This window comes from Lepisma saccharinum, chromosome 15, assembly GCF_977018435.1.
Source record: "Lepisma saccharinum chromosome 15, izLepSacc3.1, whole genome shotgun sequence".
NCBI lineage: Eukaryota > Metazoa > Arthropoda > Insecta > Zygentoma > Lepismatidae > Lepisma > Lepisma saccharinum.
In genome coordinates, this window is record NC_139243.1 from 26,251,038 (window position 1) to 26,277,160 (window position 26,123).

The 26,123-nt window shown below is 39.2% G+C and overlaps 1 protein-coding gene across 1 annotated transcript in view; it reads right to left on the reverse strand.

Moving 5' to 3' along the window:
* Nucleotides 1-26,123, reverse strand: part of Mrtf (Myocardin-related transcription factor) — a 434,907-nt gene that overhangs the window by 370,685 nt on the left and 38,099 nt on the right. The window contains exon 2 of the mRNA XM_083136770.1: nt 13,859-13,940. The gene's annotated coding sequence lies outside the window, so the exon portion shown is untranslated. The remainder of the gene's footprint in view (nt 1-13,858; nt 13,941-26,123) is intronic.

The following is a 26,123-nucleotide window of genomic DNA, read 5'->3' on the forward strand; positions in this document are numbered from 1 at the left end:
TTACAAAACAACAATATTAACATTTTGCCATCAGATTTTATGAGGACTCAAACCCGAGCCTTTTGATTACAAGGCAATGCACCACACTCCACTCGGTCTCAGAACCCAATAGATATCAATTCAAGATTCCTGGGATTTTGACAGAAAAACATACTACAAGCTTAATTTCTGGTGTAGCCAAAAATTGACAAGCTTATGTACAAAAATCTGGATGATGCAAGTTTTAAGTATAAACAAATCAATCTGAGGAAGCTCTTCGTTTCTGAAAAATTCCCGAGGGCATTTTTACAAAAATCTTGGATTAGACAAGATTCCACACTTGCTCAAAAAACTCATATGCTCATGTTAAGCAAGTTTTAAGTGTAGCAAAGCTGCTTGAGGGGATGCTCTTCCTTTCTCGCACTGTCCGTACCACAAAACCCACTACTTGTGGTCAAAGGTTTCCACAAATACACTATTCATTTTTCATGACGCCTATACCTCGTTTTCTTTCTCTAATACCCGGTACTGTGGATGTTTCCACATTTTTTTTTGATGTGTGTATTTTAATATATTTGGTTATTTTGAATCGCTTTAACGTCTCTCGTTAACTACAAGGATGAATGATGAAATAAAAGTGAACGAAAACAATTACGTACCTGGGATCTGAACTTAGGATCCCTTACTTTTCAGAAACAGAATGGAAAATTTCTACCGGAAAATGTCAAAGATTTCAAAATTCTTGTGTATTGTGTTTTTAAAATTCAATTTCATATTCCAATAAAATCAAATATTATATTTTAATTATTTTATATCCACTTATATAAAACAAATATTTTCGAGCAGGCCTCATCTCCAGGAAAATATCAACTCTGGGCAAGCACCGGCACCTATCGACCTGTTGAGTGAGTCAAGGCAAGGACTTATAAAACCTTTTCCTGCTCCCCCCAAAATAGGCAATAGTTAAGCTTGATAGTTCAATGAACAAACCGATCTCTAACTACGCACTGGTAATGGTTAGGCTGGCGAGTTCCTGTGAACTAACCGACTTCTAAGATCGTGAAACACTATTTTATATTTTTATTCATTTTTATTAATTTTCACATTAGTCAAATTAGGGGAACGTAGCACTTTATATCGCCTAAGTAGATGATAATGAACAATTAATATTGCCCATACTCGTTCTTCGACAAATTTGAATTATTTTGATGTACAATACTACAAAAGAACGTACCGGTACATATTTATTTTCCTGGGTTACCAGTGGATAGACATACGACAAGTATCGGTTGAAACTGAATAGTGAAGTTTCGCTTGAAACTCCCACCGTACACACACGAACTGTTCTTTGCAAAAATTGAACCAACCAAACAGAAGACACAATGTGAACGCAATTCAGTGCAATCTTCAACTACAGTTTGGGGTTAATCCGGCTAATAAGAACTAAATTAAGTGTTGGTTAAGCAAAATTTCTGGAGAAAGGTTGGCTTCGATGTTACAGGAGACATGCTGATTCGAGTATTGGAAGAAATGAACTCACAGTTTTGTGCGAGAAGCAACTCTTGTACCACTTCATGGGGCAAGGAATAATTTTATGAACACGATGCATCTTACTGCTTTTTCCGACTCCTGGAAAACAACACTACAAAAAGTACTCGGAACATGCTTAAATCTTATTTGCACTCTCGCTTAACCTGCGTAATCAGTGTGTTTCGAGTTCGATTCCTGATAGGGGCACATTATGATTCGAATCTCACCAGCCTCACTCTGTGCATAAGTCGTCGCGTGAGAAACAGAGGGACGTAACTCCAATTTATCAAATTTACAGAAGGAAAAAAAAACGTACCTGACTCTTAAAAAGAGTCACTAAATTGGAGATACGTGACTCCATCTTACTCATAAGAAGTGAAGATATGTAGATTTGTCTCGAAATAGAGCTCTTCAGATTGTTCAAACAAAGCTTAAAAAGGCATTTTAAGAGTTATGTTCTTCTGGTTCGGATACAAGGAAATGCACAATGATATAACAATTTAACACACAATCAGATTTTCACACATACAAGTATAAATTTCCAAACATAATATTCGCAATAATCATGCCTAAGTCTCGTAATGAAGATACACATTTACATGAACGCGGAGTGATTCATTTTACGTCGCTTTTCTTCAACTATTGGCCAATTGCGAAGATGTGAATGAATGTTGATACAATGAAACTGATGAAAGGACGAAAATCTACGAACAGAATATAATGCAAGGCCCTCACATGATTATACTGGCTGCGGATCCAGACGCAAGAGTCTCAATAGTCTGCAAAATGAAGCCTTTGTGCACTACGTGGAATAGGGGTTGCCTTCCGAAAAAATCACCCTCGCAAACCTTAAGACTTCTTGACACAAGTGCGTAAGTGGTTACGCAACACGGATTCCTAAAGAAAACATTTGCACTGCAATTAATTGAAATTTTACAACGGAATAAACATTTGCAAGAAATACTAATCTTTAATTTTTATTACACAGAAACTTTTAAAAGACATCGTGATACCAGTTAGGTCACTGAAAATGATGATTGCTTGAAAGAAACACCAAAGCGAGAAATCAGACGAGGGTCCATCAATTGACTTGCCCTAGGCTTCTGTAGAGCTTTGTTAAACTGTTTTACGACAAAAGTTACGTCCAATCATCCTGTTTGGAGCGTGGAGTGTTCGACTGTTACGCATTACAACAGAGGCCCATTAAGACCCTTCAAAAACAAACGTGGAACTGCCCTATGCTCTTTGGATTCGATTGAAGTTTTCAATGGTGGGGAATCGTTAGCGAACGGATATATATTTAGAATCAATGTCAACAATTATAGAATGGGTTGATGACGTCAATAGGAAGATGCGAAAGGCGCTTTACCCACCTGACTGCACGCTAACAACAGAAACTATTCATCAGCAGGCAACTTCACTCGAGCGCATTAAAATAAGCATTCGACGCACGCACGAGCGCGCAAAACAAACACCAACGCACTTGTATGAATATATGCAAGGGAGAAAAAAGTTCTTGACAGCCTGTTACGCGCAACTGGCTTGGTTTTCTCCACGTTGTATTTGAGGGAGGAGGGACAGAGATTGTGAAGATGTACCGTCTGTCATTTTATTTATTTATATTTTTGGAGACTATGACATCAATATTGATCTACTATACTACATCATTGAAGCTGAACATCTGCTCCTATATAAATTCTTGCATCAAATTGGTATAAATTATGTATACATGTTCTACTAGCGGAAGATCCAGGTTCGATTCACGGGATGGGTGATATAAGGTGGGATTTTTCGCTCCTTGTATGGAGCGAATTGAGTTTGAGTTTTCGCTTTACGTCCATTTTATGCACATATAGGCTAATCGGGACTGAAGCAACATTTTAAAATGGGATTCGAACCACTAAGTTCCTACAACAGGTATCGAACCCGAGATCCCTTAATCACAAGACGACCACTATGTTATAAGGGAGACAATAATGAAATTGGTACATGAGGACAAATCTTGGGGATAAGGTCGGACAGACTGTGGTGATGAACATCACATCCACAAATGGCTGAGATTTTGAATGTTGATTGATTGATTGATTTAATTTATTTTACTTCGTGTTTTGTGTCTCTTGGCTAATTTGCGAAGATGAGGATGAGTGATGAAATTGATGAATGGACATTCACAAACAACCAAGCCCGAGCGGGATTCGAAACCGAGACCCTTGGCGTCGCAGCGCGATGTGCTACCACTCAGCTACAGGGTCGCGGAAAGAGATTTTGAATGTGTTGGACTCTACCTCCACATACCCAAATATGCCTTTACGGAATGAGGTAGCTTTTACCTCTTCATTTCTCTTAGAATATTCTCCATTTGGTACAAATAACACTGAGCACCTATTCGTGTCTCCTATTCTTTGGAACACAATCTTCGTGTCTCCCATTCTTTGGAGCACAATCTTCGAACGGTACTATGTATAGAACTTCTACATGTGTTACTAGCCCCGCGTTCGAATAAAACTTCCGCAATAATTATGACTGACACATTTCTCTAGACATTCGAAGAGACACAGTGTAAGTTTCTTGGGGGGGGGGGGGGTGTTGAGTTTATCGTCATACGACAGTCTGAAAATTTGCTAACTGCAACTATGTTCCACACGCTGGGGCTCCTTTGGGCAGGCCTTTAACACTTAGGGATAAATTGGAACCTACGCAGTCCTGGAATACACTCGTAATACGACGATAGTGCTAGAAATGTGGAACACACTTAATACAATACAGTTCCGGAACAGGGAACACGCTCACAATACAACGGACAGCTTTAGAACCTGGAACAAACACTGAAACACTCTGGTCTCTTAAAACTACATTTTCTTCACTATTCCCCATTTCTCTTGATAGTAATTTAATTCTCATTTTCTTATAACATGGGTCGCGATTTCAACTCGCCACCACGTTGGCCCTGCCTAGCCCTTGCCCCCTGTTGGCGAGGCATCTCTTCCAGAGACCCTTGTCCTAGACTTTCTTCTCCTCTGAAGACGATGACGGACTTTGCTCCGCACTCAGCCATTTCTTGAGTTGAGCAGTGTTTATATATGCTATTGTTCAAACACTGAAGAATAGTAGAATATGGTAGTTTCCAGAAATGTCGCCACTGTTAGTAAAATTAGATGTTCCTCACTCTGCACAGATGAAATTAAGGTGTGTGTGTCTGGAGCAGTTCTCTGAAACAAGTCCAGATGACAGCTAATCCTTCAGCTTAGATTTCACGCTGACTCAAATAAATACAACGAAATTACCAGGGTTTTGTAACCTCCAAAGCCTATTTTAGCATAAACAATCAGATGCATAACACTGGTTGTGACTTCAAACAAATTCACTTCTATTTGAAGCTGATATTACACACACACACTTAATGGTCAGCTTCCCCACACAGAAACCAGCATACGCCAGTGGCTGATCCATATATCTGTCGTGTTTTGGAAAAGGCACAAACTACAATTTTCTGTTGCTTCTTTTTTTTAAGTGACACTGAATCAATTAAAGAAGATATTATAAGTATAATGTTATATTGGGCATGTGAAACGATTCTAACAGTGATGACCCAACATGTACATCATATCTCTAATGTTTGCTATTAAAACAATAAACATATAAAACTGTCTGTTATAAAATTACATTTTTGGACTTGGGTGCTTCTCCCGAACACCCTAGATATGTTCCTTAAGACTTCCTGTTGCCATACAAGACGGCCTCTATTCTGTTTATTAGTAGGGAACGGAATTTAAGGTACAAAAAAATAATGGTCGGAAAAGGTTCTGAAAATGTTTTCCAAAAGGTGGTGCAAAAAAGGTGCTGATAGAATGCTCTTTCTCTACGCCTTCTGTATGTAATGCGCGCGGACCGCATAGAGATCTGTAGTTCTACCGAATAGGTTTTGATGAAGTTTGTTTTCTCTCTCGCGGGTTTTGCTACATTACCTTGGGAACTATTGGGGCTACAATGATTATATCAGTTTATAGCTCTCGTTCTGCTCTACAAAATAAGACTGTAGGATTTTATGTAGCTGCTCAAGAAGAGTGAGAATCATTTATTTTTCTGTACATTTTTATAACAAAACATGAAAGAAAAGGAAGGGAAAAGGTTCTGAATCATCAAAGACGGGGTTAAAAGTGGATAAATGTGCTAACCTCACGAAGAGGTGGAACAGTGTGTGTTCATTTTACTTGATTTCATGTACTAAAATATATATTTCAATCGATCGGTATGAAAACAGCTATACTTTTGGAAAGATGATGCACCTTGAAATCCATTCCCTAGATATTGCACATGATATTTCGGTCCCTCGTAAAATTATGTCTCCTTATAGTCCTAATAATATCATCCGTTGACATGTTTTAATATAATCATCAATTTTATCATTACTTTCATTGACTTACAAATATATATTTACTTTGGCAACATGCTCTGAACCGAGATGGAACCATTCAATGATCCTTAGAGCTGGGGGGAAAAAAAGTGGACAGATTTAAGCTCCAAATCATTCCCGAGCCACCCTGCGAATACTAAGTAGCCCTGAAAATAGATTCACAGACGCAAAAATAGTGAAAAAGATCCATGCAGGGGCATTAGTTAGTCCGGTCCACTCACGCGAATGCATGGCCGGCTCCTACGCAAGACGCATTCTGCACGTTCATTATGGAGACCTTTTGGCCAACATGTGGGATGGCGGTAATCCAAGATGCGGAGTGCCAAAGCGCCCGCAAATTTTTCTTCCTTCCTGTCTTGGACCGTGGTCTGTTCTTGCAGATGGAGCATATGCATTTGGATAACTTCCTGCAAAGAACTGCCCTGGCGCACCTCGGTGGCCTTTATGCACCAGTTAGGTCTGCCCACACCTGGATGCAGTAACTACACGGTATAAAAAGATCATGCGACTCCAATGCTCGTTTTGTTGTACTCGCCGTAGCGAACCCAAAACTGCAACTCACCGTCTTGGCTGGACCTAAACAGTATTAGTTACAACTCCACAAATGCATTATTTGTAATGATGACTTGTGTCGCATCAGTCGAATCTGGTCATGTTTCTAATTGTAACGCAGGAGCTTAACATCTGCGCGTGCTAGATTATGCATACTTTATCTGTAACTTGCACGAGATTCGAATATTCTGGAATTAATCTGCAGTTCTTAAGATAACAAAATTACTTATTACGTGATCCTTTTAGGCATTGAAAAAATATTTTAGGAAGGTATGTAATTTACAACTTTAATAACTTTATGTAAATATTTAAGTTTCCTTCGTATTTTGTAAACAACCATTCAGTATAAAAGAGAACAAGATTTCTGTATATTTCGGCTTACTTACCCGGTTGTCGTTAGGCTGGTATCACAAGTCTACCTCGTAGGGAGAACTGCCTGTGCCCCATGTCGGGCTCTGCTTATGATTGGGTCAGTTTCTCATAACCTGATGTTCATGCTCTGGGTTCTTGCGATACCATCAAACCGTCAATAATCTTGGAAGGGTTGCCCGTTACAGATTTTTACTCAGATCTGCATCTGTCAACTCGATCCAGGATTGCCAGTGGATAAGTTTTATTGTATATTGTGCATAAAAAGATAATAAATCACACTTTATTGGAAGAAAGTTCCATAGCCTTTCATTTCTAACTAAAACAAAGGTATAAATCCGACACCAGTGACCAGTCAGGGCCTGTCATCTGTTTACCCTATTACCTAACTGAGAAGTCGGATTTGGGTAACGTAGTGGTGACCATTCCAAGGCCCTAGAGGACCAGTGTAGGTGCGTGTCAGATTGCAATCAAATTCCATGAAAATCGAAAGATCCGCAAGTTCCTAACTCATAACAATACAAATTTATATACAAAAAAGGGCATGAACAGGTACTATTTTTCAGATATTCATAGTGTGCTCGCATAAAATTTGCAGATACATATTATATCGAGTCGATAAAAAAAAAAATGCGAATGTCCCTTGAGGAACATGATTGATAACGAGTCTAATTTTAATAATTTTTAGCTAACGAATTTACCATACTTCACATTACCTTCGTAATAATAAAAATAACAATATATGTTATAATCCTGTACCCACAAAATGTACTGGCAACATTGCATGACGTCATGCCTGGATTTGATTGGCTGGTAAGCTTGGAGCCGCTAGGAGGAAACTAGCATGCTTAGTCTTGAGGCATCCGTCATGGGGGAAACTATCAACGCGAATGATGAGTGTGACGATATGATGGGGAATTTACGTAGATTGTGGTTCCTTTAAATTCTATAGTTTATCTGTTCATTTATTTGTTCTATATTAGGTTTGGGTTATTCTAACTTCTTATTAAATTAATATTAGTTTGGGTATTGAGGAACCTATTCTTAGTATTCTCGGTCGTTTGGTCGCATTCACTATACACGCATTGCCCCCTAATTATTTATCAATTTCACTTGCATGGCTTACGGTTGTCTGATTAATGATATATAAAGAAAGATAAAATATTTACTTGTTGATTGTTACAATTCTATAAAAAGTACTCTTGCACTGTTACAATAAAAAGGAAAAGATCTAAATTTCTAGATTTTGAATTGGTAACTAATTTCCTAGAATAATGGACTCTGGTAACAGCCTGCTTTCACTATCCCTCTGTATGGTAGATCTTGCTTTAAGCAGTCGAGGTTGAGCGTCTCGAATATGAGGAATGGGCCTTTATTTACAGTGAAGATGCAAGTGTAATTTTACATTAAATTACAGGCTAATTACAGAACTGTCGGAACGTTACTTACCGATAAACCGATTAATCTGTACCATCCTCATTGCAGGATAATATTTGCGTTCAATTAATTTTCAACCCGCGACTTTCTAAATGTGTCCTAATTGCAGCAAGTGTCGGTGGTATACGGTGACACTTACTATGCGCACACCGCCATGAACTGACATTGTACAAATAATGAGATAAATACAGATGTCAAATTAGAACTTCATTTTGATTAATTTGTATTTTGTTATTTAGCGTCGCTTTTCTTCCACGTTTGGCTAATCGCGACGAAGAGGGTGAATAATGACACGATCAAATTGACAAAGTGACACTGACAAACAATACCGTGATTAGGCTTGGATTCAAACCCGGAACCCATTGGCACTGCAGCATGCTGTGCTAATCACTCCGCCACGAAGAACAAGACAAGAACCTTCAAGACGGTGCCCAAGATTCTCAGTCTTGTTTGAGAATTTGAAAATGTCACGTAAACCACATATATTTTAACATGTGACTTTTTCAGACATACCACGTGGATATCTAGCCAAATATTGATAAGACTAGTCTATATTTTGTTCATAGTAATTACAGAGCTAATGCGTTAAAGGGAACTGTGAATGTGCGAAACGTGGTTGAATTACATAGTTGTTTATGGAGGGTTCCCATCGTCGAAATGAGACGTTAAACAGGAAAACATAAGAAAAGTTGTTTACCTTAGCAACCTATACACGCTGTGAAACGTTTGTTCAGTAACACACTAAACGCACGGCAGAAGTTGCCACGTCGGAGCGCAACCCCGTGTGTTCGGAGGTTTAAGAGAATGAAAGATCTTCGTTGTAGAGTTGGGTCTTTGCAATCCATGTGATACAAACTGACCTATTTGCTCGAAAGGTCAGGGATGACAACTGCATGTTCCAGAGAAAGGTCAGTCTGAGGAGGATCAAACTAGGCAACACATCCCGGTTGACGTTGCCACACAGTGCGCGGGAACCAGAGACTTTTGTCTCTCTGGCTTTCTTTTACCACATGTGGCACCAGCGCTATTCTGCCCAGCAGCTTATTTCATGGCCGTGCGTTTAGGTATATCTTATTTCTACCATATACTTTGAGACTAGTCAGAGACAGGAACTACAATTTCGATACAATACTAAAGACCGAATCACACGGAACTGGATAACCAGTTCGTTAGCGCTGAACTGGCTACCTGCCCGGATGTGAAGGCTGGCTGGCTGGCTGCTTGACTGGTTTGGAGGAATAGGACATGTTCTAATTGCTACTGGCTTTCCTCGACTGGATTCTGTGGAACAGCCAATCAGAGCAAAGTTTGGCCATGTGAAGATAATCTATGAGTTTGCAAAGGGAGTTTTTTTTCCTGTGGTTTCTGACTGTTAACTGTTTTTGTTAGTTTTTGGATAAAAAAAACGAAAGAGATTACGTGCAGAGCATTCGTGTTCAGTTCATTAATATTTAGGTATTTATGCAAAGCGATGAGATGTGTACGTGACAAATATGATTAGCCTAACATGATAAATACTTATTACTCGTATTACAAATGTATTAAATTAAATGTTTGATTTTTTTTAAATATGTGAATGAATCCTGCGAATCTCATGTATGAATATGCATACCCGAGTTTTAATTAAAAAGCTTGTTCGGTACGCATTGATTACCATTTTTTTTTCCAGCCAATCTCTAGTCCACACTTTTTTCTTTTTTTAATTTTTAATAAAAGCACAAAGCAGTAATTCTCCTACAATATTCTTCAAATTGCTCGTCCATCTTTACAGATTGTCTGCTCTGCGCAATGTCTTATGGGAACAAAAGTCTATGGACAAGTACAGTAATAAGTATCGTGTGATGCGAAAACTAGCAAATGGGTAGCCAGTCCAGCGCCAACTAGGGCATTCCTACTGGAAATCCAGTTCCGTGTGACTCAGGCTTTACTTGTGGCAACTAGATACGGGTAAGACCTTCACTTTAGTCGATATTGTATTGATAAAAGTCACAAATATTATCAATGTTAACCTGAGATTTGTATTCTATCGATACGCTGACATATGTGAAGTTAAAACCTCAATGGGGGGAAAAAAACCTGGCAGAATCACTCGTTGAGACTATTTTTGCAAAACTCTTCAGGATTTCCCATCATGTGTTGCTATTCCGATCTTAGTCAAACGTATTTCCTGGAACGACACCTAGCGTGCGAAATTGCCAAGTCTTCCAGCCTCCACAGCAAATGAGGTTGAGTGTTTCTTCCTTCACGTCGCAGGTGTTCCAACTTGACGATGATGCTCAACCGAGATACTCTAGTGGGTGTGTCAGTGTGAAATGAGGATTCATCTCAACTGCAGAAGCAGCGCAGCAAATCGAAACAAATTCGATACGAAACGGAGACAACATTTAAAGATGGAGACGCGAACGATTGATTGGTTGATTTAATTTATTTTTTCTTTCTTTCTTTTTATTTTTACGCGTCGGCACGTATGGTATTTTGCACTCTTCACTGTATAATCGGAAATAGCCACTTATCCATAATCTAAGAGTTAAAAAAGGGGTGTAAAAAACCCTTTGGAGAAAATTAAAAGTGCAAGGGTGTAAAGGGACCGTACAGGACAAACAGAACACATTAAAAAGGTAATAATACACTATAAACTTCCTCACAGACAATAGAAGACACCAGCTCTTCTCAAAGAGTTAAAACGTTGGTTAAAACTTTGTCATGATCTCCCAACAGGGATGATAAACAGCTGGGAAGATTAAAAGTCTGCCTGAGGAAAGTCAAATAGGCACATGCTGAGTGTCATGAAGATATTTTATTCTTCGCGTTAGCAGACATCTGGCAAAATTTCGATATAGTTCATCAAAGCCCTTTATACTCAGCCTACAGAGGACTATATGTAGAACTTAGAGTGAGATCCGAAACTCCATGCAATGTATATCCACCGAGGATCGAACCCTGGTCCTCTTGATTAGGCACCACATTAGCTTTACAGGAAGACCGAGTGCAAAAAACATGACATGTCTCAATACATGAAAACGGTTATTAACGAGAAAAACAATAAAACAACAAATCTTAATTTCATTATGTACAGAAGTTTTTGTTGGTATCGTTTCGTTTTCGTATCTGTTTAACTGTTAATGAAACAACCTACAACTCGCCGCAATTTTCTTGACTGATTGATTTGGTTTATTTTACTTAGCTTTTTTCGGATCTACAAATCTTGCCTCCCCCCCCCGCAAAATATTCCCAAAGGACCCCTCTACCTATTTACCTTTACACACACACACGCTACACGCTATATATATATATATATATATGTATGTATGCTGTTGCTGAGAAGTGTCAACTGCTCACATTGCTATCGAGATTACTTAGATTACAAAGCTAACCGCCTATGAACAAATCGATTGCGGCGGTTTTAAGACTTCACTGGAATTTTTTTCAAGGTTAGTCTTTTAAATTACATATTTACTTTTCTAGAATGAAGTATGTGTAGTTTGTATACGCAAGCGTAAAAGATGGCTTCTTAAAGTACTAGACGTTAGCAAACAATAAGATTTTATACTCGGTGCACAACCCTACAAGCAATTTTGCCGGCGGCCATGCTTATGGGCCCCCATGAAGTGTAACATCCTTCAAGGTGGGTCCCGGACAGAAAAAGGTTGAGAAACACTGACTTAGGGGAAACCACATTGGTGTGTTCCAAGTAGACGCCCACCATATTGAATGCAACTCAATTTCTTGTAAATGAAAAGGGGGTGATGTGGTATATATTTGACACTGTTTTCTCACACCTGGAAAATGATACATTTGTTACAATCATGCAGTCGTAACATTTACCTGGTTAAAGATAGTTTGAAGAAACCTTCATCACTGCTTTTCTCGTGAAATTCTAGCCTCATTTGATCCTACCAAACGGGAAACCCGGGCTGGGTGTCTAAGATCGGAACTTTTCCGGCTTTGTCCCCGCATAAAGCGGCTCTAGGGCCCGCCCAGCCTTAAATCAAATGGTACCCGGGGGGATAAACGCGGGCGCAGCGTGGTGCTGATCACACCACCTCCAAGATGGCCGATATCGATAATATGTGGGGCCCTACCTCCACATACCCTAAATGTGCATTCATGGCACGGTGCTATATGCACAGGGAACTTTACTTTTACCTGTACATATTGTATTCGTTTCCTTACCCCTGAGTAACTGAGTTTATTTTTTACATGCGCATATACGAACCCTCTACTATGTCAATGGCTGAGGGCCCCCTAAATGCTTACTTGTCTCCGGGCTCCCCCGCACTTCAGGGTTTGGCGGATTATAGATCCGGCACTGTTTCTGATGTATTCTCGTTGGGACTAGCGATTTGGATTCACTTTCATCGAATGTTCACTTCAACCGACTTCACTACATCCACGGTTGGAAAAATAGAGAGAGCAAATATTATTTATTTTTTGAACACGAATGTACTGTACATGAGTGGAAATTACTAGCGTACCTGAAAAATGTTCATTTTTTGAATATGGTGTCAGTAAGACGGTGTCCTTGGTTTTGCACACGTTGTCGGAGTCTCAGAGTAAATCAGCCCATGACGTTACGTAGCATCTCCAACGGAATGTTGTGGATCTCTTGCCGAATTCGCTCCTTCAAATCATCCCTGGTTCTTGGAGGGTTGTCCTCGAATACTTTGGATTTGAGGTAACCCCAAAAGGAGCCGCCAAGTCGGGTGAACGGCCAGGCCACGGTATATCGCCGAATCTGCTAATGAGACGACAAGGAAATGCGAGTCTAAGCAGTACGGCTAGTTGCACCATCTTGCTGGAAAGTGTCTCTTCATCTGGGTCATAGTCAACGAGGGCAGGCAGGAAAAAGGTTACCAAAATGTCAGCATAACGTCCAGCGTTTACCGTCACCGTGTTACCGTGTTCATTTTCGAAAAGTAGGGGCCGATGATTCCACGAGGTGATAATGCACACCACACTGTTACTTTTCTGAATGGAGAGGCGTTTTATGAAGAGTGTGTGGTATATTTTCGGACTGCCTCTTGCAAAGTCATGGGCGGATTTACTCTGAGACTCCAACAATGTGTGCAAAACCAAGGACGCCATGTTACTGACACCACTGAACATTTTCCAGGTACACTAGTAATTTCCACTCATGTACAGTACATTCATGTTCAAAAAATAAATAACATTTGCAGTCTCTATTTTTTGTGAATTTTAAAAATCTTCCCGTTTGACTGCCTCATCTTGTATTAGCATAATTTAATTAACAAATTACGTATTTATGAAATGTTTGTCCTAACTGAAGCGGGCCTCCCCGATATCGCAGTGGTAGCGTTGTCGCCTTGCAATCAAGGGGTCGCGGGTTCGATACCCAATGGAAGCACATAGTGGTTCGGATCCCACTTTAAACTGTAGGTCCAGTCCCGATTAGCCTTACTGTGCACAAAGTGTAATTAAAACACCAACTCAAACAATCAATCAATCCTAACTGAAGCAGCATTATTAATCTCAACACCCAAAACATGCAATTAGCTAATATTTAACAATCAACAAAGAAATTATTATGTAAGCACAATTTCGAATAATTCAACTTACCTAAGTTCCTAATCGCCATTGGAATATACGCCAGCCTCTATGACAGATGCGACACATTCTTTGGAATCACATTAAGCACCATCTGAAAATAATAACAATTTATTAGATACATATTTTAACGCTAATGATATTAGACTAACATCAATATGCTAATTTTGCCTTAGCTTTATTAGTTACACATTATGAATTCGAGCATATGTGGAAATATCATTAAAAAATATTAACTTCATGTATTTAAGCCTTAAAGAGCTAATATGATAATACAAATAGCATTGATAAATATGTGGGACATTCAGAGCATACATTTGCATGGCTCTGTGGTAGAGTAGTTGACGTAACACATGTAACAATGATATTCTGTTCGAATTCTGGACGATGCACTGTATTGCCCCTCGGAATTGTATAAATTTTAATTGTATTTTTCTCATTTTACGTCGTTTTCATCCAATTTTGGCTAATCGCGAACAATGAGGAAGAGTGATGAACAACTGACTTCATGAAGGGTCCATCACAAAAAACATCCATGCCCAGGTCGTTATTCGAGTCGAGGAACTTCAGTGGTGTGATCGAAGTCGACCACTTAACGTGCCCGGAACTGGCAGAATAAATTATAGAAATCAAATTATGGCTAGAATAAATTTCCTAGTTTCTGATATTATTGTGACAATTGAAATTGATAAACTGATGTCCCAGATAAGAGAACTCGGAAAATGGTGAAATTTTGATTTATAATTCTTCCTGATATTTTCATTCCATTCGCTCTGCGATTTGAAAATGTGGCAGAAAAAATTTGTCAGTTTATTACTGGATAGTATGAATAGGCATGTGTGTGCGGACGCGTGCGTGTGTGTCGATCCGACAGGACATATCTCCCGAAAAACAGAAAATTACTGTGATCAATGAACTTATTTTTAGGAGCATGACATCATGTTTTCGAGTACAACTGCAATAATGAAACATTTATAATTTCAATTTATTTATTTATTGAGAACACATCAGGCAGATGCCCAATTACAGCGTCCTATAGATCAGGCATTTCCGAGACCGGGTTACGCTACTCACTCGTAGCTCCCAGATTTCCTCACGATGGCGGGTTGCCACCGGTCCTATAGACAGGCCGAAGACCCAGAGACTGAACCCAGACGGACTCGAACCCATGCCGTCCTGCAGTCGGAGCCCAAAGCACAGCGCCTTAGACCGCACGACCAAGGAGGACAAAACTTAACTCATACAATTAAATACATTTAATAAAGATACATAATAAAATATAATATAAATAATGAATATATAAAAATAAAACAAGTACAAGGACATGAATTTCTTACTATCAACTTATTACGTCTACTGTCTTAAATCTAGAAATGTATTGAGGATATTTAAGCTGTACACCTAACACTCCTAGTAATGCGATAGTTCGTTTGTGAAGCCTATTGCAAAGGGTAAAATTCATCCTATATTATTGGACCACCCTACTCTTGGTACTATACTATTCTAGATCTACAGTCAAACGGTATAAATGAGATTGTGTGACAGCCAAAAATAGCATATGCACTGATATGCCCATGATATCAAAATAAATAAATCATAATCTACTGTTGGAAATGTATTCATCACGTATGACATTTATTTTACATCATTATTCTGCCCTTTACACTAATTGCGACGCTGAGGATGAATGGTAAAGCGTTGCAATAATTAAAAAATATAATAATAATAACGACTCGAGCTGGTTTTTCAGCGCGTTACGGTAACGATTACATCACGGAGGCCGGCGCGCAGACGGTCGTATTAACCCACATATCTGAATTCTAGAACGGAATCAACGCACCGTACCTTCCATGCACTTTCTGGAATCTTGTGAAATTGCACTTTGCAAGCATGATTGCATCTTACGCCGCTTTCGAAGCATTAAAAGCAGCGCTCGAGAAAACCGACTGCACTGCCATCCTCATCATGACGAAATCACGTACAATAATAGCATGAGCCGGAAATGTCAGAAAAAATATTTTACGGTTTCCAGTTGTTCTGGCTGCTAGACCATTTGCGTCACCGTGCTTCTGTAACTGTGAGTCATCCCCCTCCTCCTTTTTCTGTTGCCTGGCCGTGAATTTGGCTCTAGTAAGCTGCACGTACCGAGGAGGAATGCATGTAAGGGCGAGGAGTGGCATCGTCAGCACTTACTACAACCCAAACGCTCGTTCCACGTTGATGCAGTGTGGAATATACAAGACACAGAGCGTCCCAGATGGAGATTGGCAAGGGTCTCTAGGTAAATGCCAAAATTCTTTACTGACATGTTTCTAATGACGCGCTTGAGTGCATACGTGCACAGAAGATAGAAAAGAATGTTCCTGGCACACGTTATCGTCACTTCCATCTGCTTCAATAACTAAGCAAGAGCTGCAGAGAATGCACAATATTTGGATGCAAGGAATAGTGCTGGTTTCAGCAAGATGGTGCGTCTGCTCATTTTGCATTTGTTTTTTTTATTTACATTGCATTTCTGCCTCTATGGCCTATCATTGACGATGGATATGAATGACGATTAGATAACACTGATGAAGGCGCACTCGCAATGTACAGGTCGGAACTCGAACACAGAACCTTCTATGGGGAGACCGTGTAAGGTGGTATCTGTCACCACGTGTGGAGACTGCTATATACCCTCAGTCAGTGTGGATACAAAGACGACATCTTTGACGTTGCTACCACTGAGGCCACTCTTGGGAATACTACCACCGACAGTGGCGCCAAAATTGTTTATAATCACGAAGAATAACTTCTGTAGACCTTATATGCATAAATAGGTTTATTTATTTCATATCCTTTATTCCTAACACTTTTCAATGCATGCGACCATGATGAATGGATTAGGTGACAATTACGAACACCTATAACGAACCACTCGATGACGTAATTGGAAAGTTGTCGCCTTTTAGTGACGGGTCCACTTGAAATTGTAGGTCCAGTCCCGATTAGCCTAGCTGGGCAAAAAGTGGACCGGAAACATATTTCCCACAAACACACACACACAATAGAACACGGAACACAACCTCAGATGACGCTGGGTATACAGGTCCACGCTTCAGAACATATATCCCTTTCAAGCATGAAGTTTCCAGAAGAAGAGGTTGACATTTGAGTACGTTCCGAGAAAGAAGCATCTTACTTTCGTTTTTATAACTATATTACATGTAAAGTCATGATCAATAAATATGGAACACCTAGATCCTTAAATAGTCGGAACAGATCAATGTATCATGTGTTGCCTAACTCTACGGCGATAAAAGAACTTCAATATCATGTTCGATCATCGTCTTAAACACACACAACGCATTGCAGTGGACGGACTATACAGGGTGTCTCATAAGTAATAGCGCAAACTGACACAGGTGAAAGTACAGGATAATAGAAGCAAAAAAGTCTCAAAACATGGGTCTGCAAACGAGCAGTTTTCGAGATAATCGCGAATGCGTGATTACAAGCCGCCACTGACTTCATTGTTTGTAAACGTCGTCCTAGTTGGTAAAATGCTAATAATGTGTGCGACTGTGTGGTTACAAGCGTCATTGATTGCATTTTGTAAACACAGAGTGATTTACTCCTTGCGCTGTCCGAGGTTTGCTCTTTGTTTACAAAACAGAACATTTCCGAGAGGTGGCGTTGTAATCATACAGGATGGATACAAGCAATACAGATAATTGTACATGCTTGTGACCAATTCCGAAATGAACCGGGGATGATCGAAAGAAATCGAAAATCAATGCAGAATTGCGTACAGTATTGCTTGCATCCAGACGCAAGGACGACAATTTGAACACCTACTTTACCAGGTACGAGTGTAAAGTAATTGTAACGTAGAACATACTAACGCTTGTTAAAGTAAGTAGAATGTTCAATAAAAGCAATGAGATGTCTAATGGCTTTTCTTACTGTATTATTGGTATTTTACCAACTAGGACGAAGTTTAGAAACAATGAAGTCATTTGCGACTTGTAATCACACATTCGCGATTATCTCGAAAACGGCTTGTTTGCAGACCCGTGTTTACTGAGACTTTTTTTGCTTCTATTATCGTGTAGTGTCAGCTGTGTCAGTTTGCGCTATTACTTTTGAAACACCCTGTACATAGATGTTCCATTTTTATTGATGGAGAGTGTACAGAAATGGACAAAAGTCACGTTCGGATACTGATATTATTGTGAAAGTTAGTATAGTTCCTGTATTGAACTGAACAAGTTACATTAAAGGGTCAAATAGGACAAGAATCAATGTCAGTGCAGAATTCAATGGTCGAAATTCTCGGTATGTTGACTTACCTCTATCCGAAAAAAAGACAATTATTACCACACAATGTATGCGAGGATACACACTCCTCTCAACCTACGACAACCTTTTGTGAATTTCGCTTGAGAGTAACACGTTCTTGCACCATAAGTAGTATCCGATCGCGAATTCTGATCCACGGTGTACATGTTTATTTTTTTTTCAGGTTTCGTACAATTTATTATGAGAAGAGTCCTAGAATGAGTGACTAATTGATTTGGTTTATTCTGCTTAGCTTTTCTGCCACTTTTGGCTAATCGGAGAGGTGAGGATTAGTTATGAGAAAATTACTACAGTCATTTTAAAGCCTATTGTTTGCATTATTATTATCCTCAGGTAAGACACTATTTAGATAAGTACACACACTAGTGGACTTGCTTTTCACGCTGCCTGATTCTTCGTACGAGGTTGAACGTATCGGTATTCGAACACGGAACCCTTGCCGTCGTAGCGAGCTTTGATAACAACTCCGACACGAAGGTCGGCACCTAGTGACTCGAGGACAATTTCTTAAAAGGAAGGCCATTCTGCCATAGAGTGTTAATGACATGAGCAACGATACTAACGCCAACTACAGTAAGATTTTCCGCAAAGCCTCTCCAGTACAGAAAGCGAAACAACCCAAAGCGTGACTCAGAGCAGCCCCAGTTGTGAATTCTAATCTTGGAGTTGTGTCTATTATTTCGCAACCAAAAGTGATGGTTTATTTGAACGATGAAGCTGGCCCGTTCTTCACGGAAAACTGCGGCTGGTAAAAGTCAGATACGACCCACCGCAACGTTTACACACACACGCAGGACTGAAGGTTAAACAAACACCACGCCCATTTCGCTGTTTGGATGAGGCACCTACTGACACCTTTGACCCGAATACGGTTTCCATGGATGCACCCTTACCATTCGGTTCTGGGACCACAACGCAATACAGTTCGGAGAATTCTTTCCCGCCAGAATAGTCAAAAAGCATATGTGGCAGCTCTTGGAAGTAAATTCATTTGAACAACTGCAATAAGTTCACAACCTTTCTTAACCTTTGTTAATCTTAACGGTGGGAATCAAAGATGGGACACGCACATAGCTATGCTTTAACCAGGGTTTGAACATGCGAAAACTACCTTTCTAGCGGTTTATGCCTAGTATTCTGACTTTTGTACCAGCAAATGACGCTGTCGCAGGGGAAACGTGAGATCATACTGATGTGTGGACGTCAAAATCGACATCCCCAATGACAACCATTTCTATATCACAACATGTACAGCCTGAAGATTCGATTGTTGTCACATATCCGTAGCAGGATAGAGGAGGAATTCCATGCCAAGCTCCAGATTATATTTCCTGTGTGCTCAACAATCTGTGATTTCACCTACAGACCTCAGCGCTAGGCGGCGGAGGACATATTGGAAAAAATGCTGTGGTGCAAGTCTTTTCGAACACGGTAACAGGAACTAGTCGAATTTTTATATGACTACTTTCACGGTTTATTATTTTGTTTTATTATTTGTTGTTCTATATCAATATACTAAATATATGCTTACAGGCCGAAATCAAGTGTTAGGTAATAATCAAAATCTAATTATTGATAACAACTCGTTTGAACCAGTTTCCAAATTCAAATACTTAGGAGTAATATTAACAAATGAAAATTATATTAAAGAGCAAATAAAAAGTAGGCTTCATTCAGGAAATGCATGTTACTTCTCTCTTCTCGTTTAATATCTAAGAAACTAAAAGTTAAAATATACAAAACAGTAATTTTGCCTGTAGTATTATATGGATGTGAAACTTGGTCCCTTACATTGAAAGAGGAACATAAATTGAGAGTATTTGAAAATAAGATCCTTAGGAAAACCTTTGGACCTAAAAGGGATGAGGAGACAGGCGAGTGGAGAAGGTTACATAATTTAGAACTACATAATTTGTATTCATGTCCAGATATTATTAGAATAATTAAATCAAGAAGACTTAGGTGGGCAGGCCATGTGGCACGAATGGGAGAGGAAAGAGGAGTTTACAGGATTCTTGTTGGGAAACCTGATGGTAAGAGACCTGTAGGAAGGCCAAGAAGAAGATGGAGGGACAACGTTGAGATGGACCTAAGGGAAATCGGTAGGGATGGAAAAGAGTATATAGAACTTGCTCAAGATAGGGAAAGATGGAAGGCCTGTGTTGCTGCAGCCATGAACCTTCGGGTTTAAGAAGGCTAGGGAGTTAGTTAGTTATTTGTTGTTCTATAATGTTTTAATTATTTCTCCAAACTGCAAAACATATTTTCCAGGTCTAAATCCGTTAGCATTATTATGATTATCGAGGGAGTAACATAAATGTTGGACATTGCTTTGAGGTGACACTGGAATTTCGTTTATTTTTGCCGAAAACAGTTCAATATTTAATATTTGTTTCCAATTATGAAGAAAAATATCCACACCACCCCAGATCTAAACATTTAATATAGGAACATTTACACAAGTCAGGGTAAGTATATATATATATATATATATATATATATATATATATATATATATATATATATATATTGTTGGCATTATAAGTGTTATGCACATAAGGCTAATCGGAACCCCATTTAGTCTCAAAACAAGATACGAACCACTGAATATTGCCCCTCAGCGAAAATCGAACCTGGATCACAAGACTGCAAAGCGGAATCGTTATTCAATTGCAATTGTTATTCACTAGAGACATAAATTACTCATTAAACTACTTGTATTGGTCAAACTTTGTACACACGATATTTTACAAATCTTGACAAGGAAATAACGTACATGCTAAAAGAAAACAATTTCGATGCTTCTAAAATATTTGAATTAGTACGAGCGTGAATTCGTACAAAACTGTTAAAAAGAACTACCTCCTGGCTGCACCAGTAAACTGAAAATGCAGATATGACGGCTTTAGAAGTCAAAGGAACACACACGTTTGGTGAGGGAGACATGTTTTAGTACTACTTTGCGCCAAGAGTTGGCAGCATGAGCTAACCTTCTCTCCTGGGAAAGTATTCGGCGACTTCGATTTCATTTTTTTACAGATTCAATGTCGCAATGAATCAAATCATTTATATCCTGTTAAGGTTAATACTCATGATGCAGTTGAATGGAAGTAAACAGAAATAACAATAAACTCCTATGCTCTGGCAAGAACTCGATTCCAGAAACTTCAGGGTGTCGAGCATTCAATACACTTGGCTACTGAGGTGGCTCAAATTACTTCATATAGCTAATGAAAGAGTACAGCATGTGTTGCACAGTCTCCTCTTTACCCAATTTGTGTTAATGACGTTGCTTTTCCATATCTTGAGTTAAATGCGACGATGTGGATGGATGAAATGAATGGCACATCAATGCCTCATACAGGGTCTCTTCAATGTCTTGTTGAATGTGCCGATTTTGCGTTGCCCAGGCAAACTTTTAGTCTTCCCAGCTGTTTGTCATCCCTGTTGGGCGAGGACAACAGTGTTTCACAAATGTTTTTAGCTTTTTGAGAAGAGCTGGTCTCTTCCACTGTCTGTGAGGAAGCTTATATTATATTTTAGTATAGTAATGTGTTGTGCTTGTCTCGTGCAGGTCCTTCTACAACCATGAACTTTTAATTTTTCCCAAGGGGCTTTTACACCCCCTGTTTCAAATTTCTAAGTAAGAATTTTAGATAAGGGGATATTTCCCCACATACATTGAAGGGTGCAAAATGGCCTATGTGCCAACGCACCCAAAAATTTCAATTCATTCATTCATACAGGGTTTGTATCACTTAACACTTCGGGCGTCGTAGTTCATTAAGCTGATCACTTGGTTTGGTAGGAATTAAAAAAAAAAAAACTCCTTGTGCATGTACAGGATGAATAAAGATATGCATTGAAAAAAAAATGCATGTCTATGAAACCCTGTCATTCTTCTACGGACACGCTGTATATTCCTATATTTTATAACAGTGAAAGTGTAAAGTGGTGCTTTTCAAGAACAGTAGAGGGTTATATTGTAAGTGGAAGAAAATTTAGATTTCGAGTTCAGGAAACTTACTATTCTTATAACAGTCACTGTATAGAAGATATTATATACAGTAGTGTCCAAAAGTTAAGCATGACCAAGGTATGAGAAAATGTGTTGAACCTCTATTTACGTCGTTGCAAGGCTGTGTAGCTGTTGGGAATGATCACGCCCCATACAAACCTCTTTTTTCTAGTTAAGCAAGCGATCTCCAATTTTCATATTTTTGGGCTTCTTGTCTTCACACTAAAAACAATTTTTAATTCATGTAACGTTTTGATTAATTTTCACTATGTTTTGTGCAGTTCTGACACTTCATCAATAACACATTTTCTCATATCTTCGTCATGCTTAACTTTTGGACACTACTGTATACACACACACACACACACATACATAAGTACATACACATATGATTTCAAAGCGAAATATTGATTATTAAAAATTACCCCAGAATAGACATTGGAAAAGTTTTCACTCTACTATCAGAGTTTTAAATTGAAGGATGCTATAGTGTGACAGACTTTTTGTCACTGTTCAAACTTCTCTCACATATGTTTATAGTTTCCTCGCAGTATACAAGACAACCAATGAAAGCGATTCATAACAACAATGTGGTAAATGTCGCGTTCTGACTGGGATAAATGAATGTGACGTGCGTGATATCTATGCATGTAACATTTAAATGACGTATCGGATAATAATAGTATCCTCCACATAATTCCGAGCGCACAACAGCAAAATCGAATGAAAGAAAAACTATTTGTATAGGGCACGTGTGTGATGCATAACATTTGGCGTTTGGCTCGAGATCCCGACACGCGCTCCATCTGTGAGGGGAACCGGGAAGCTTCGGGAGAAGGGGATTCATCATCGTTAGGGAAAAGAAATTCTTGTGCACCAGATGGAATATGGCCAATTGGAGAAGCGTTGTTGTCTGGTAAACGGCGAGGCCAGGGGTATTAATTAACACAAAGTATTGTCTTTGATCCGCGCCGTGTTTCTCTTGTCCCGCGAGCGTGGGGGTAACAGCTATTTTAAAGGAAACTGCTCCTTTAGCAACAGCAATATCTCTTTCGTTCGGGTAATTAGCATTCCTCGTTTATCTTCCTCTTCGCTTTCAATCACAGTCTCCCTAATTCATGCAGGCTGCTGCTTTGCTCTTTAAGTGTAGGGATGAAAATTTGTTCATGATAAAGGAAATTAGAAGTAAAGCATGTAAACATGTGTATTGTATTTTCAGATTTTCATTTTCTTTACAATTTCACTTTATTAGTGTAAACAATCTTGCTGTGACACATGTCTCTTTGTATTTTGTCCATTGTCAATATATTCCACAGAGAACTACACAAAAATAAACATAAGCCAAGAATATTACGTTCGTTAACTGTACAGCTACGTCAAATAATATATAAGTGTAATTTAAGAGAGTAATCAATTTAAATTTAATTGTATTATCTACCATTTATTCTTATGCTTGTTACAAATATTAAAGTCAGTACCCTGTCATATGTATTAATAACTTTGCTTATGTTTAAGTATATTGAATATTGAAAACCTAAAAACTAAACTCGTGACCAAGGCAGTTTCATTAACGTAAAGAAACACTATGCACGTAACGTTTCGACCCTGTATCATGGCCTTCTTCGGATTTCGAAACAATTTCAAATTGTTCTAAATTGTTTCGTAGCCTAAAGAAGCCCCTGATAGGGTCGAAACGTTACGTGCATAGTGTTTCTTTACGTTAATGAAACTGCCTTGGTCACAACTTCGTATGAGCAGAGTGTTGGACATATTACCAACGAAACAACTAATTTCTTCTGCCTAAACGGAAAACATAGTATTAGTATTGGTGCCTTTAAAGGTACACGACGAAGAATTAGTTAATTCGGAAACAGACTGGTACTGGTGACCCTAGCGGTCAACAATGAACAATTAGTTCATTAGGAAAAGATTAGTATTAGTGGGCCAAGCAGTACACGATGAACTATTACTTCATTAGGAAAAGATTAGTATTGGTGAGACTAGCGGTACATGATGAACAATTAGTTAATTAGGATACGATTAGTAGTGGTGAGCCTAGCGGTGCACGATGAACCATTAGTTCATTACGAAAAGATTAGTAGTGGTGAGACTAGCGGTACATGATGAACAATTAGTTCATTACGAAAAGATTAGTATTGGTGAGCCTAGCGCTACACGATGAACAATTAGTTCATTAGGAAAAGATTAGTATTGGTGACCCTACCGGTCAACAATGAACAATTAGTTCATTACGAAAAGATTAGTATTGGTGAGCCTAGCGGTACACGATGAACAATTAGTTCATTAGGAAAAGATTAGTATTGGTGAGACTAGCGGTACATGATGAACAATTAGTTAATTAGGAAACGATTAGTAGTGGTGAGCCTAGCGGTGCATGATGAACCATTAGTTCATTACGAAAAGATTAGTAGTGGTGAGCCTAGCGGTACATGATGAACAATTAGTTCATTGGGAAACGACTAGCTTGATTGATTGATTGATTTGGTGTTTGAAGTCCACTTTATGCACAGTAATACTAATCAGGACTGGACCTACAGTTTAAAGTGGGGTCCAGGGGGAAACGATTAGTACTGGTGAGCCTAGCGGTACATGATATACAATTAGTTCATTAGGAAATGATTAGTATTGGTAACATTATCGGTACATGATGTTAGTTCATTAGGAAACGATTAGTATCGGTGAGCCTAGCGGTACATGATAAACAATTAGTTCATTAGGAAACCGAGTGGTATTGTAGGGCCTCCCCGATGGCGATGTGGTAACGTCGTCGCTTTGTAATCAAGGGGTCCCCATTCGATGGAGGCATCCAACTTTAAACTGCATGTCCAGTCCCGACTAACCTACATGTGCATAAAATAGTCTTAAAACAACAATTCAAACTAGTAGTATTACTGACCCTACCGGTACACTATGCAGTTTGTACCGCAGTCAAAGCATTCATGGCTATCAAAAACTTGGTAGTTCTGTTAATAACGACTCGTATCAATATAAGCGAACTGAGGCGAGGCAATAAAAGGCAGACAAAAGAAAGCGGTACGCCACACAGCCAGGAGCCAAAGAAACCCTCTGCTTTGGCAATTGAAGCCAGCAAAAGACGATGACCCGTTTTACAGTTTCTAAGAACTCGACGTTACGTACAGCAGATTAATTGGAACATATTTCCTGGAAACTTGTTTTTATCTTAGAAGGGATGGGCTGGATCTAGGGAGGATTCAAAACAAGTCTCCCTTGAAAAATCTGGTTGATTTACAAGAGGCACTCCCGGTCCACAACAAGAGTTCGGATTCTGAGGCACGACGACATGCTGGAGAGGTGACACCCCACTGGAGCAGTATCAACAATTTTTACGCAGTTTGTTCCGTAGTAGAAGAATAGCATCAGTTATATCTGGCCATATACAGCTTTACGCGTGGATATCAACCTCGCAGGTCGGTCGGTCGTATCCTTTAATCCACAAGAATTAATCAGGACCGGTGTTGTGAATGAGTGTAGGAATATTCGCAGTTGGCAAGAAGCGACGACTAAACTGTCTAAATACCCATTCCCTCTGATTCTTGGATCTATAAAATCGCACAGCCATCAAATGACTGAAAAACAATGTATGCACAACAATGTGCCGACTGGGAGGTTTAGAAGTGGGTCTCCAAAATAACTTTTTTATTAGGTCAACGACTTCCCCGAAGCCAATCCACGATGGAAAAACACCACTGTCACATCCCCGGGCGAGAATTTGTGAACGTGCTCTTATGGGGATTCTTAGTTATAAAGACCACATTAATTATTACGAGCAGGCGCGAAAATGGTTCTTTGGACCGGGACCAAAGCCACAAATGCATCTACAGCAATGCCAGTGTTGCCAAATGCATTTATTCAAAGCTGTGTGCACCTCGGGCTTAG